Here is a 15,918-nt window from a genome sequence, read left to right on the forward strand (position 1 = left end):
ATAAAGTTAATAAAAAAGTCATATTGGTCAAAATCACCCAAATTTACACTTTTTGTTTATATAAGTAAACAATTTGCGTACTTGTAAATTTTAGCATGTATGAGTTTAGAAATCTAAATAAATATAAATTTTGTCTATCTATGTTTGGCATTTCTCATAAAAAGCTTTAATGTGTACTATATATATGATATAAAAACTAAAACTCATTTTTCTAAAAATTTGTAAAACTTCAAATTTTAGGCGCATTGAGCTACCTCTAAATATTTTTCGAAATAGTTCAAAGTTAATCAATGATATCTATAGACTAAATGAAACTTTTTGAGACCCTAATGACCTCATATTCCAAAGATTTAAAAAATAAGCTTCACGCTATTAAAGATACTATAAGGGAAAGAGGTGTCATGTATATCAATCAATAATGTTTTTTCTTATCTCCAATTCTGATTCGTCTAATATAATATATATGCGATATGAACTTCTATTCATTGTTTTCACGTCTTTTGACTGAGATTCATCTAATGTAATTTAAAAGAAGTTGGACGAGGTTTTGTACTTTACTTTATATTTAACTAGAAACAGAAACTATTAATTAAAACCATAATTCACAGTTTTTTTATAGTAATTATCCTCTGAAAAATTATAAAAGTCATTTTAAAACAAAAATAAATCATTGATGTAGAAAATTCCATTTTTAAAAGTACATACAGTCATATTTTCGATTCTGTACTTTTTGTGTAATTGACTTGGACACCGAGGAGTGCCTGTTTTCAATATATATCATAAGTATTGATATATTGGATTTTGAGGCAGTTTCCTTGTTTTAGTCACTTTAGCCAACGGCACTCACTTAAGATCCTGACAATTATGTGAGAGCCATTCAGCTTATATGACCATTTCTACAACATCAAAAAGAAAGATGTATAATTTTATAATTAATTATAAAATAAATAGCGCTCAGAAAATGTTATTGCAAAACCCCAGGAGATCTACTCGGGGTCGGTTTTACTGAGAGTTTTTTTTTTTTTCATCTATCTAAAGATTATTTTAATTTGGAATTTATTTTTTGAAGGGAAAATAACTGTGAGTGATAATCCTATTTTTTTAAAGTGTAGCCTTAGGAAGATGTCCTTCTAAAATCGGAAATGAATTATTAAAAACCCTTGTGTTCTGCGGAATAAACCTTGAGAATCCCTGTTCTAGAGCAAGTTTCTCAAATGTTACGTATATTTTAGTTACTTCTCATAGGCGCACTCGGGACCAATAAAAGAGTGATTGTTCTTTTTTTTCGTGATAATTCTTTTAGATCAATGAATTTCTTGTTGTAAAAAAACATTGATTTTCTGAAGTTCCTCTTCCCCAAAGTTAAAGACTATTTTTGGGAATTATTATGCAATATGAATGGATTCTTCCGTCCTCATCTACTCATTGATTAATATCTAATGATAGCAAAAGGTAATATTTCACAAAAATAACTTGTAATAAATATATACTCCCCTGCATCATCCAAGATGCCCTAAAAATGCTCACTGATACCTCATAGGTAGAAATCTATAATATAAATTAGTCACTCAATAAGAGATTAATGATGAAGATAAATATATATATATTTTAAAAGTAGCAAAAATAGAAAATTAGTTTTGAAAAATTAAAAAAGCCTTCTCTTTCTTAAAAAAAAAAAAAAAGAAGAAGAATGAAAATCGAATTTTTTCTTATATACAGGAACATTTTTTCCCTGGCGTAATCTTGAAATATTAGGCGATAAATCTTTCTTCTTCTTCGTTTTTCTTATTTCCAAGATGCATCCTTCCTTATATAATTTTCTAAGATAAGCTTAAAAAGAAGAAAAGAAAAATACATTGTATATATATTCCTGTAAATATAAGCAAATATCAACATAAGAAAACATAAATTTGAATTTCCCAGTTAATGGGGATTAAAAAAACAAACCTTTTTTTTTTTTAAATATATAAAACGATTTAATTGTTTTATTTAGGTATAGATGCTAATTTATGGCATGCAAATTGCTCATATGCATTCAACGTAGACAAAAAGAAAGACTTAATTAAAAATTTGTTAGATCCTCTTATTATAACTAACTACTGCGTTTGTATCGAGAAGTTGTTCTTCCCCCTCCACTACTTAATGGGCCTGTCTTTTGAATGGTTATTTGGATCTATGGATGAAATTAATGCACATATTTTAGGTATGACCTGGAGTTATAAATACATTTTTTATTAAAAATATCTTGAAGCTTTAACTTGATGTTATTTGCAATTTCATTTAATGAAATACGCAATTTACTTCTTCATTTCACCCATTGTATGTTCCTCTTATAGGTACAATGATAAACACAATGTATGTAGATTGTAAATTACCTATTACCTTTTGAAATTTGAAAGAAGAATTGCTTTGATTGCATATATTTATGAAAAAAAATGTTGGTTCTAATAAAATACGTTTATAACTTAATAGACATAAATCCTCTTTGAATTGCTAGAAACGGAAACAAAGAAGATTTATATCTATTAAGTTATAACCGTATTTTATTAGAACCAAATTAGTATTTCGATAACAGAGTGATGATTATGTTTTGATCTCTGAAAGTCAATTTAAGGGACTATCAATTGCAAATAAAATATTTTTTTTTCTGATCTAGTCCACCCCTCTAGAGAAAACATTCTAATCAATCGTATAATCAACAAAAGCAATACTAACCAAAATTCAAGCAAATTTGAACTTTATAATTAATTACCTAAAAATTGGCCAATTATACTTCATAGATATACTTCTTTAATAGTAGCTTTTATAATCGATCTTCTGGGAGAGATTGAGATACCCGGTTAATCTAGCCAAAGTTTTGAGTCTTCATTTGATTTATAAAACTTTATTTACCTTCGATGATGCTTTTCAAATTATGACCAGGAATTTCTGAAACCTTTAAGTTTAATTTGCAGCCCTAAGAAGACTCAAACATCAGTCCCCTCAGACACACCGCCAGCTCCTTCGTGAATGGAGACTACGTTGGAAGATGAATCTTTCTATTTTTTAAACAAATTTTCCGAACTGAAATATAATTTTCTTATATTTTTTGTCTAGTAAATTGACATAAGATCTCAAAATGTCATGTAGGCACAAGTTCAAAAACTTGAAACCCCTATGTTCAAGCTCAAACTAATTATTAGGCCTAACAGGATGATAGTGCACAAAACCTTGTAAAACATATTCCTTAGTGAGTGTTTCGCAAACTTTTGTGCCCAAAAGACAAATAAAAATTTATTGACACACCTATTTTAATCAAATCAATTATTTGGATTATTATAAGCTATTCCAAATAATGCATGGAATACACAAATTGTATGGTACACTTGAACTAGTCTCAAGACACACTGTTTGGGAAGCACTGCCCATTAGCACTTAATATTATGTGATTTGCGTGTGGTAATGTGTATTCTATCTATTTAATAATTATTAGTAAGAGTAATTTGAATACTTTGCTGAAATGCCGTTAAATCTAATCAAGAAAAAAAGTAACCTTTTGATTTATACACTGTTGTTTTCAGCTATCGTTGAGAGAGTATTTCGTAATGGTGTTCAATTATTTAAGTATATGTAGATGCCAAAATTTAAAAAATGAAAACTTTGAAAAAAACTTATTTTTTGTCATTGACTCAAATATTTAAGAGTTATAACACTGGATTGATCATTTTAATATAATTTTAGATCTTTAAGATAGTACGTGCAATCATAAAAGTTGAGAAATTTTAATACTCCTATACGAGCGAAAAAATGAGTGCCACTTATTTTTAATTGAGCGGGAGAGTGCTCATTGCTTTTAAAAAAATAAGCGGGAGTGAGAGTACATTCACAAAATTAGTTACTTAACAGGTAGTACTCTCAGGATTTTTTGAGTTGATCAATGATCTGTAATTCGATCAACCATGGAATATTCCATAATTGCATTATCCTCTTCCAAAAAATAGGTCTATTTTAAAGCCCTTGAAGGCAATTTATTTACTACTATGTGCACTTCATTTAATTATTTGTGATAATTAGGCAAATTTATAAATTGCAATATATTTTTTACTATGGTAACGTCTAGTGCAGTGTACTATAATAATAGATTAACATCGAGTTAAAAGTCTACAGGTTAAAAAATGTTTAATTTTTAAAGTTTGTATTCTTCTAAAACAAACTATTTATATTAGTAAATAATTGTACAACACAAGATAATTTTAAACTTTTTTGTTACATATGAAATTTTATTTTGAATCTACCTCTTATGAAACGGAATTGACAATTTTCAACCAAATATATTAGTAGTTACTAACAAAATGAATGATGAAAGTGACAAATTATTGGAAATTTCAAGGTTGAATACCCTTCTATCTTGTTTTTGCCCCCCCCCTAAATTTGCATACAAATTAACATAGTGTGTTGTCCTCTCTCTTGAACACTTCAAGGTTAAACTGATGATCAGTTTAATGATATATGTCCTGAAAGTAAATTGAATTGTTTCTTTAAAAAAATTCATTCAAATATAGACATGCAAAACCATAAATCCATTTATGGCTTTAAAGCAGTAAAATAAGACATAAAAAAATCGTTTTTTAAATAACACATCAACTTTGTTTTATGGATTCGTAAAAACTATTTAACTCTTATCCTAATAAATAATAAATTAAGAAACCTTAAACAATAAACATAACAATTAAATTACTTTTAGCTCCATAATGTTCCTGGAACAAATAACGTTCATATTTAGATTGTACATAAATAACATATTGGGCAGACAAAATATTATTCCTTGATGTAGGCGGAAGTCCCTCTAGCTAGCAAGAACTTCTTTTTCATAATTCACTCACCCATTGTAATGCTATAGGCCCATGAATTCACAAAATATAATTAACGATGTACGAGTACATACTAGGGTGTTACACATCAATGATTTATTAACAGTCGACATCATCCGTACGTACCATTGTTGTAATTGGTTTCTAATGAAAACCTACTTACTTTAAAATAAATTAAGAATTGATTCCGGCATGAGTTATTTAAAAACAAAAAAACATTCATATCCGCAAGAGGGAGTTAGAGATCCGGAGTTATAGTACGTTCTATGTAGTTTTGTTCAGTAAACCAGGTTGTGAGTAGTACCGGGATAATGAAGGAATTGAAACGCTATCACACTAAATGGTATATAAATCGGTGCATGCAACATCCATTTTTATAAAATATCTTACAATTTTCAAGGTATACCGGCACATCGAGCTTTTTCATCCCCTCTCAATTTCGATTGTCAAGAACACATATTAGCTATCCTCTGTATTTTTCTAGTTGCCAACTGTTAATTATTTTTTAGAGAATAGTTATTTATTTTTTATACATTGAATTGATTATCTCATCTATATCTAAGTATGAAATGACACAAACTCAAAACGGACGTCCTTGATTTATTTATAAATTGATATAAAAATCCTAATCTTATGTTATACCCTTTTTGAGTTCATAATAAATTGAATCACTTACTTTAGATCATACTATAGTTAAATTTGACATACTAGAGTGGAAATGAGTGAAAACAGCTTAAGGAAAATACACTATTTATTTTAAAAAGCTGATTATGCGTTTAAAGTTCTATTAGTTTACTAACAGGAATTTATCTTCATAAATGGTGTTTTTCACCACAGATTGTTTCGTGATTAGAGCTGGTTATAGAGTATTATAAATCATTGATATCACACTAGACCCAGTTGCTTTAAATATTTCAATAGTCAACCCATGCAGTCTAATGAAAACAGCTGAAAGGATAATATTATTTTTAAAATAGCTCAAAAAGCACCTCCCCAAAAAATTGTCCTTTAAAAAAAAATATCTATAGAAATTGTCTTTTTTTATTTTAAATATTCATTTAATTTCTAGGTTAGTACCCGCACTAAAAGAAAAATACTGCTTTAATTGCATTTAAATTGGCCTTAATTCTAAATTGGTTTCCATTGGTGATACAAACGCTTCTAAAAAAAAGCGCCAAATTTCTAGAGATATCATTTTTGGATTTTTAAAATGCAATGTTCGAGTTTCATCGATGAAATCAGATGAAAAATTATGGACAATGTAGTTAATTTAGTTAATTAGTTATAGTCGAACTTTCAGGTCATATATTACAACTAGGAAGTGCGTTGACGTCATCAATAGAGGAGTTAAAATCTGAGTTAAGTTTTTTTATGTCATGAAGTGAGTCCACCCATGATTGTTCGAACGACCGGGATATAATAATTAAGTGAGTAGGTAGATATCTATTAGACTTAATTCCAGAGGTCGTTCAATAAATATATGCATATACATATATGTAAGACCTCCTTGTATCCCCTATCATAATTTGATCTACGTTATGGCAAATTTTTCATACGTGAATGGATTATACAAAGAGGTCTATTATTGAAAAAAATATAGAAGAAAAACAAAATGGATTTTATTATTTGGAGCTCCAACTCTTCCTCCTTTATTGATTCGCCCATTAACTTTATCATCGAGTATTATTTTTCTTAAAATAATGGGGATAAGTCAAGGGTTAGCGAGCGTACAATGGGCCAATTTATATTCAGGGATCTCTTCCCTTTGGAGACTGTGAGTTGAAAGTGAAATCCCTATTATATAAAGTATCTTATATAACATTCCTACCTATTTATATATATACTTCTTATTACACTGTTCAGCATAAAAACAAAAGATGAAATAATTGTAAAAAATATGTACTTCATATGCACTAAGCATCTCTTGAATGAAATCAATAATTTTATTACTATCCGTTTTCTCTCTATCTTTGTCTAAAACAAATCAAATTACATTTTTCTTGTTAAATCATTTTCTTCATTCTTGTTGGTATAGTTTTAATTATTTTTTGTTAAACAGGTAATGCATAATAATATGAACTGTCGGGAGAGTCTTGATTATTAAATAAGTGTATATTATGTACATTGTTTGAAGTATTAGAGTGACGAATCCAAGAGTATTTTGCGTAAATTCAAAAAGCTATTAATTTCTCTTGGATCTTGATAATACATATAGTATTTTTAATAGTAATAATAGGGTGGACCAGATATGGTTGCAAAAGTAATTTTTTATCGAACATCAAAGAAGCTAAAGTATTAAAATTTACATCATAATTGTATGATTTAATGTAGATTATTGCGTAAACATAATTTTCTTTTGGGAGGGGTAAAGATAATCTTTTGAGGGAAATTATTTTTGTAATAATGGCGTCAGTTTTTCATTGTTTTTCCTGTACTTGATATTATTTAAACTATTGATTATTTTGCTATCAGTTGATATCATATTATCAAAATTCAAAACTCACTCACGGAAGAAAAATATGCACAATTGTAACGTTCTATACAAAGGAACAGTTACAACAAGTGCTGCCATTTATCACGAAATACTCTTTATTTTTTATTATTTGAGTAGCCTTAGTACCCGGCATTACCCGGAGTAAGTACACGTCGGCAAAAAGACTATTATTACTTTTATAATATAGAAGATAACTCCCCAAGAAAACTTGAGTGTTAAGGCTGATTCATTCACGGTTAGTTGCCTCTCAAAAAAAACCTAATATGAGCATATTTCGTCAGGTAAGTTCTAGTTTTTCCTTATGGTGAAATCCGCTCAACCTATTATCTAAGTAAATAAGTAGTAAGAAGATACTGCGTTCATTTTAAAGAAGGTTTTTTGGTGGTATACCGAAAAGGCCTACGGGAAACACGTTCTTAGTCATAACATACGAATCAATTTAAAAAAATTCGTCTCATGTTTATTAAATTCGAATGCAGGATTTGATAAATTACAATCTGACATCTGTGATGATAGGCCATAGGGTTCAACTACGGCATTGGACAAAATAGTCTCTAGGGTTTGGCGTTTATGGAGGATTCCTCTCGTTGGCCTATTCCTTCATATATTAGCCCAATTGTGAATATATTTTAATTAATGACTCAATTGAATATTAATTGTCATCTCATTCTCATATATCTGGAGTAGAATTGACTTGATAATGGAGTTGTCCCTTAAAAACTTGGTCTGTCTGTTTGGTTTACAGATGATCATATAACAGGGGCTTCCTGATACATATTAGAATGATTAAAATTTACATTTACAGCTATGCCATATTTTTGCATTATGCATATTAAAAGCTGTTGTTTACCTGTGCTCTTAAATTTTAATATAAATCTTAGTGTTTTAATTATAGTTAATACGTATTTATACAAAATAAATGTATATACTCAACACGATATTAATACTCTACGTAAAGAGACATGCAAAAAGTTTTACAAATCGAATGTCATCCCCTCTTTCAATTATACACTTTGATATGAAAGATGGCGTTAGTATTTGGTAGCAGTAGGTAGATACATAATATTACATTTATAGTAATGGATGGAAGAAATTGTTAATTTGTAACATAATTATCTAAATACATATTATGTAGTACATTTCATGATTGATGCTATAACTGTAGTCATATTTTATGTGATTGCAAAATATTTTTATTTTTTTGCATGTAGCATTATATGTTATTATACTTTTATTAATTGCTCTTCAAATTTTCTCTTCACTTGGATTCTATGTTCATACATATTACATTATATCTTAAAAAAATGGATTTATATGTTTATCATATTAATGCATATCTATTTGAGGATTGCTTTGAAAATTTCTATTAATATCCTTTACATGGAACAAATGAAATTTCTATTAAAGTTGTTATTTGCATTTTATTTGAAATAAATGTCATCTAAATGGTCTACATAGGTACATGTCTAATGTCTATAATTTGCGTGTTAGTCATTATTATATCAGTATGGAAATCGATCACTTCAAGAGAAAAATACATTTATTAATGAGATATGTTACAAAATATGCAATATGCATGTTTATACAATCTATGCATTTGTACAATTTATAGGCTTGCATAAGTAAAAATTATTCCGCTCTATTGTTCCTTTGGCAATATTACTAATAAGTTCTTTCCTTTAACGATTTTTTTGGTACATTTTTGGACAGGAAAGAGTGTAACTATTTCAAGATTTATATGTCAAACAATGCAGTTTTGATAGTAACCAATCAATTTATTCATTAACTAATTGCCACATATGACGTCATTGAGCTCCTTGGTTGATTTTTTTGGATCCCATAATAAGAGATAAGAAGTTATATCTAAGGATTACGAGTATAATCTGTTATACAAAAGTTTGCGTTATTTAAGACAAGTAAACCAACACACGAGAAACATGACTTTTAGTTATAAATTTACCAGAATAGGATTTGGAAAAGATCAAGTCTCTCAAGATTCGAATGTTGCTGAGTTGAAATTTATACCCTCCGTTCAACATATATAATTTTTAGGTCATATCTAAATCTCTTTCGTTATTTTAGGCCAAATTACCAACGATTTTTCAACATAAGTATTTCTAAAGATAATTTATATGTTACATATATTTTCATATGATTATAAAACAGTGGTTCCAATTGGGTACAGCAAAGTATGGTGACACCATCGTAGAAAACTGCTACCTACTTATAGAAAATTATGTTTCTAGGGTCCTCTAAGATAGTGGTTCTGAAAAAAAATATATTGCTTTCCACCTGATAAATATTAAGATCTCCACGTACCACTATAAATTAAAACTTTTAAAATTTGACAGTTTTTTAAAAATAATATATTTTTTGGATGAAGTCAACAACAACAAAAAAAAATTAAATCCCTTATTCAATTACAGTAGTTCTTGACGTGGTAATCATGAACATGTAATTTTTTTTTTTGTGTTAAATCTGGTGTTCAAGAATTTTAGATTTGAAATTTTGAGTATTTTACTCAAAATGATAGATTTGAGCCAACTTATGAGTACGAAAAAAACAAAAACAATATTCAACATACAACTTAGTTTTTTCTTTGCTGATGTTTTATGTTGATTTCAAATACGTGCATATATGTTATTCATAATAATTCAATCTTGAGAAAATGCAATTTATAGGCTTAAAAACCATCATATTTAAGGGTTTTATTTGAAAAGTGGGCACTAGGTGACTAGTTTCTTGTTTATTTAATTATTTTTTTTTCTTTTTTCCAAATAAATTCATATGGAGCTTCAACAATTAGGTTTTCATTTACAAAATATCACATTTATATAATTACAAAAATATTTTGTTCTAGAAGGTCTAATTCAACTCCAATATCGATGTAATTTTACCGAGGTAAGAATCAATAAAAGGTTGATAAAATTGATATGTAAATCTTAATTGTTTACTTATTTATATTTGTATTTATTTATTTCCTTTTTTGTAGGGACAATATCACAAAATTTTTAAAGCTTAATTTTGATAAGTTTATTATGCAAAAATCATCAAGTGCTATTATGAGAATTAAATATGTTATGTAAAATATTTTTAAAAAGTCAAATTTTGTTGATTTGTGAATGATCTATTATCAAATAAATATTTGTTGATTTAAAAAACAAACAAACATATTTATTGGTTCACTTATTATAAATTATAACCTCTCTCCCTCAACTTAAGCTTTCGTGTACCAAGGTTTGAGAAAAATTACACTAAGAAGTTTATAAATATACTACTTGACTTCTATGTAAGAGTGACCAAAAGCAAGGGAATTTAATATCACACCAAGACGTCACTATATATCTAAATTAAAAGTGGGCACTAGGTGACTATATTAAATATCTTAATCTTGTTTATTTAATCATAAAACAAATTTGATATTTTCTCTTGATGTTATTCCCTTATGAATTATGTAGAAAAAGTTTGTCACAGAACTTTGTATAGTTCAGAAACTTTTCTGGAAAACCTAAGGATGTAATAATTTTATCAATATTACGCAGGAAATGTTCTTTGCGGCACTCCAAAGGGAACACTTGGGTTCTACGGAATCCATTTTGTGAATTACTGATGTTATATGGATTAAAGCTATACAACATCAAAACTTATTAGCTTGAGAATATTTCCTAAGCTAGGTGAAAAAAAATTCATGAGTGGATGTCTCAAATTTAAGGATAATACCTTTGCGTTGGCTATCCTTTGTCTTATGACGTATGCAACTGTTTCTTTCATTTGGAGAATTGGCCTTGTAAACATTCCATTAAAGAGTGAATTCATGGGGATTGCGTAGTTGGTTATAGACAAATATTAAAGTATACTCAACCGCCATTACAGGAAAAAGGTCACGTTGAGCCCATAGTATTAGGACAAATATGTGTTTGTAGGATTCGCATTACCACTTGGTTTATAGCTTTTGTATGTATGTATATTGAAAAGTAATAGATTGTTCTATAAATAATGATGTTGTCCAATCTCCATACTAATCAAAAGATCCTATTAGTGTATTTGTATGTAGAGGATAACAGATTTCTTTCAGGAGGGGTTGCCAATAAAGTAGAACCAATCTCTTTCTCTCAAAATTCCTAACAGTGTAGGTAGCTCCTTGAACTATGCCCTGGATCTATTACAATATCCGATTCCCTTAGTTACCATTCAACGTTGAGGAGGATCGTCCGGCAATATGAACTTTTCATAAAGAAAGTGAAGTCCTACATTGGACTTATATTTTTATTTTACTGTGTTGTTGTTACATTATTTTATCCATGTTTAATTTTATTTAGTTAATTGTATTTTATTTTATTTTAGTTGTTGTTAGATCTTCGGTTAGGTGGTCTAATTTTCAACTATAAACTATAATGTTTATTTTTGTTTTTAGCAACGCAATTCTTCCTAACTTTTTGTATTGTATTTTGTAAATATATCAATAATATAAATAAAGACCTTAAAAAAAATTCACTGGAAATAAAATTCAGATACTGTATGTAGATTTTTTATACTCTTTGGACTAGTATCACTAAAGATTTGAAAAGCTTGAAGGATGTTAACATATTGTGTGAAGTAGCAAAGTACATACATCCAATCTTTTAAGCTTTCACTTGGATATCTAGTCACACAAAGGTAAAAAAGGAAATTTATAAAGATCGTTTAAGTAAATGCATCAGTGATTCCCCACCTTTGAATAGAGTTCAAGGCCCCTTGTTATGGAAAGGGTTCAAAGAGAACTGCATCGGATTGAATTGACTGATGATTTTGATTTCAAATGTCTTAACTCTACTCCAGTATTATTGTTATTCGTATTACTTTTTATTCGTCCATATTTTTTATGAAATTACTATTTTACAAATAAATTTTATGGCTTTTATTGGTAGGTATTGAATTGCATTTAAGTATGTATGTTTGAGCCATACATTTAAAAAATAAAAGATACGTAAATTACAAGTACATAAACCTAAGTACCTACCGCTTGCCATTCTATATATCTAGTACATAAGATGATAAAAAATAAAGATGTCTATGTTATGAAAAATTTCAAAGAAGAATAAAAATATGCTCCGTTTATAGCTACCCTTCAATTTTCGTTATGGATGAATGTACATTGACTCATTAGTACGCTGAGGATCTCTACTTGATGAATGACGGACTCTGACGACCTTCTTCCTCTGATTAATATATATTTTGAAGAAAGAGTTACCTTCAAAAAAAGTAAAAGAAGAATTAATAGGCATTTTAAACATAAATTATATCCTTATTTCAATTATTGTTGTGTCCATATGGTCGACATAGGTGGATAATATATTATACTTGGATATTTTTTATTCATTCTTAACTTATGTATAATGTCAGTTTAATCATTCTAATAATAATTTAAGGATAAAAGTGGGTTTTACTTATGGTTGTAGTGGTCCCAAACTTGTGAGGTTTCTGTTTGGTCCTATCTTAAATCCTAAAGACGCCTCCGAATCATATCAAAAAGTCTAGGAGCGTTCGCAGGATTATAAATGTATATATATTTTGGGTGGGGAAGGCTTGGTTTTTTAAATTATTTTTTTCTTTTTTCAATTCCAAAAAATTATAATTTTTCCTATACCAAAGGATGCTAAAATGACTTATGTTTAGAAAAGATTTTTTACCTGCGTTCACTTGATAATTTTATATTATAATTTTTACTTTGTATAACTATATCTGGAATACACAATTTTTTAGAAAAGAAATTCTTCTTTTTTCAAAATAATAAATTTAATTTTTTTAGAAATGAATCAGCCCCTTTTCCAATTTCGAAATTACAGAACAATCTTTGCTAATTTTTGTCACCAGTAATGTCATTATCAATCAATCTTTGCTAATTTTATAAGATTAATTAATACTTTTATTAGGTCTAAATTAAGAATAACGACAAATCATTCAGGTGTATGAAAGATAATCATTTCTTTTAAGAAGCTAATTAAATTGATAAACTGATACTTTATTTTGAAGCGTTTTTTATGGACCATTAAAAGGGATTTTAAGTCGCATTTTTTCGGACTGATACAAACCAAAGTTTATTTAAATATGGAAATGCCTTCATACCTAAAGACGTATTTTATAAAATCCTTTAGTTTTACTAACTTTTTTATCAGCAAAAAATTCTTCATCAGTGACTAATTGATCCTGATTCAATTGTGTAATCAAATTAAATGAACCAATAGTATTTACAATGTACAACAATACCAAATCATTATTTAGAAATTCGTTCATATGGTATTGTACATATGTAACTTTAGGATGTGTTATCTGTTTTTATGGTCATAAAAAACCATTTATGAATTTCAAATAATAAGATGACAATCCAAAATACTCTACTATCATCTTTTTACTACGCCCATCACATAATTTATGCAAATCTATTTTTTTTTTTTTTGCAACAAATTCTTCTTTCTACCTTCGTACTTATGGAATAATACGTTTTGAATTTAGCCTCGTATTGTACATTCACGGATCGTACAAAAAAACACCATGCAACATATGTATATCAAAATATACTACAAACATCCCTACTTAATAAAATATGTTTCATGGACTCATCAAAAACCTTCGTAATCTAAAGTCTCTTAAAGCCTTCTACTCAGCAGCAACAATTCATAAGTGGCGAGGGGATAGGCTGATAAAAAAAGACGTCACAAATAGATGGCACTATAATCTTGAAAGATTCGTTTGTCATTTTTTGTAACGGTTAGTTCAATAATTTATGTTATTACAAGAAACATATATGCACTTACAGGTGTGCCTGCATTATTTTTTGTTTTAAAAAGGGAGAAGGTTCATAATTTGATGATGTTTTTTTAAGCTAATATTTTTATTACATTACGCTAACCAATTTAGTATCAGAGACGTCTGCAGGCAGTAAACTAGAGGGGCATTCCCCCCCTCCCCACCCTAAAAAAAACAACTAAGAAATTTTGCCTTTTTTCTAGAAAATTTAATATATGATTTTTTTTAAATTTTATATTTGAAATATATTTTTATAAATTTTTTTGGAAACAACTGTGGATTTTTAAAAAAAATTCCCAAAAAATTGATTTTTTTGAGTAACTGTAGATTTTTGAAATATTTTGTCAAAATTTTAAATATTTGAAATTTAATTTTTGAAATTTTTTGTGAAAAGCTGTAGATTTTTAGATTTTTTTTCAAAAAGAATAATTTTTTGTGAATAGCTGTGGATTTTGGAAATAATTTAATATTTGAATTTTTTTACAAAAAATTATATTCTTTGTGAGCACTTGTGTATTTTTTTGTAAATTTTTTTACAAAAATTACATTTTTTGTTAATAGCTGTGGATATTTGAATTTTTGTTTCAAAAAATTAAATATTTAAAATATAATTTTTTAAATTTTTTACCAAAAAGATTTAATCTTGGATTTTTTTAATAGAAAAATCAAATTATCACCCCCACCGCCCACCAAAAAAAAAAATATAAATATATATATAATCCTGGGGACGCCCCTGAGTATACTATTTTTTCCAATACGGCAATACTACGGTGCCAGCATACCCCCCATAAACACTACTATGGACTCAACATGGATTCATCTTTCGTTATAGAGGGGCATTTGGGACAATAGGCACCAACGTACAAGATATTATCAAGGAATTAACAATCCTCATTGCCTCTCTCAAACTCTTCTTTAAAAAAGAAATGAACAAAAAAAAAGAGCCAAAATTGGTTATGCAATTATTTAAAACTCTTGCATTATTTTGCATTTAATTGAAGGATATATTCACAGCTTATTTCATTTGAGTTCATTAAATTAACATTCAACCCCTAATATTATGTAATAAGCAAAATATCAGCAGAAAATCGACAGTTTAGAAAAAAATACATTTATGTCAACTAACATTCGAACCGACTTCAATATGATGTTTTTTTAATGCGTTCTATATTGAATGTCATTATTTTTTAGTCTAGGATTAAGCAATGATTAAACATATATTATTACTTACTTAATAGTTGGGTCATTTTCGCTACGTGAAATCATATGTAAGATGAACACGGAGCATATTTTGTACCTGTTGTGATATTTATATCGGCTTAATTTGATCTCAGATTGGAGATTAGATAGTAGTAATAATAATAGTAGCTTTATAAAGAGAGAAAATATATAACTAATAACTTTGTTGGATGGATAAAACATTTATATAATAATCTTTAATAACAATGTTAATATTATTTATGTGGGCTACAAAATGGATCATACTCCTCGTAGTTAAAAAAAAAAAATGAAAATTTTTTTCTGCAAAGGATCAAATTACCTATGTGGCTATAAAGGATTGGATTTCTTGCGTCTTCGTTTATATAGGCACGATGATATGATTCAATAGGTAAGTGGAAGAAGCTCTCCCTATGACAATTCAATATCTACATTTTTTCACAGCGTTACTTTTATTTTATATCGCAACCTTTCCACTGATAAGAAACGGAAGAAAGGCACAAAATATGATGGTAGTTACCTAATTCTTCTCAACTATGGAGTTATATTTAATAGTTGTTGAGAATTGTA

At 28.1% G+C, this 15,918-nt stretch overlaps 1 long non-coding RNA gene across 1 annotated transcript; it reads right to left on the reverse strand.

Moving 5' to 3' along the window:
• Positions 1-670: 670 nt before the first annotated feature.
• On the reverse strand, positions 671-15,544 carry LOC139905789 (uncharacterized). The gene is made up of 4 exons (XR_011780838.1): positions 15,362-15,544; positions 12,449-12,574; positions 1,237-1,830; positions 671-896 (listed from the first exon to the last, which is right to left on the reverse strand). It is a non-coding gene; the product is annotated as an uncharacterized lncRNA (long non-coding RNA).
• Between the last annotated feature and the right edge of the window lie 374 nt (positions 15,545-15,918).

Source organism: Lepeophtheirus salmonis, chromosome 6 (genome assembly GCF_016086655.4).
Source record: "Lepeophtheirus salmonis chromosome 6, UVic_Lsal_1.4, whole genome shotgun sequence".
Lineage (NCBI taxonomy): Eukaryota > Metazoa > Arthropoda > Copepoda > Siphonostomatoida > Caligidae > Lepeophtheirus > Lepeophtheirus salmonis.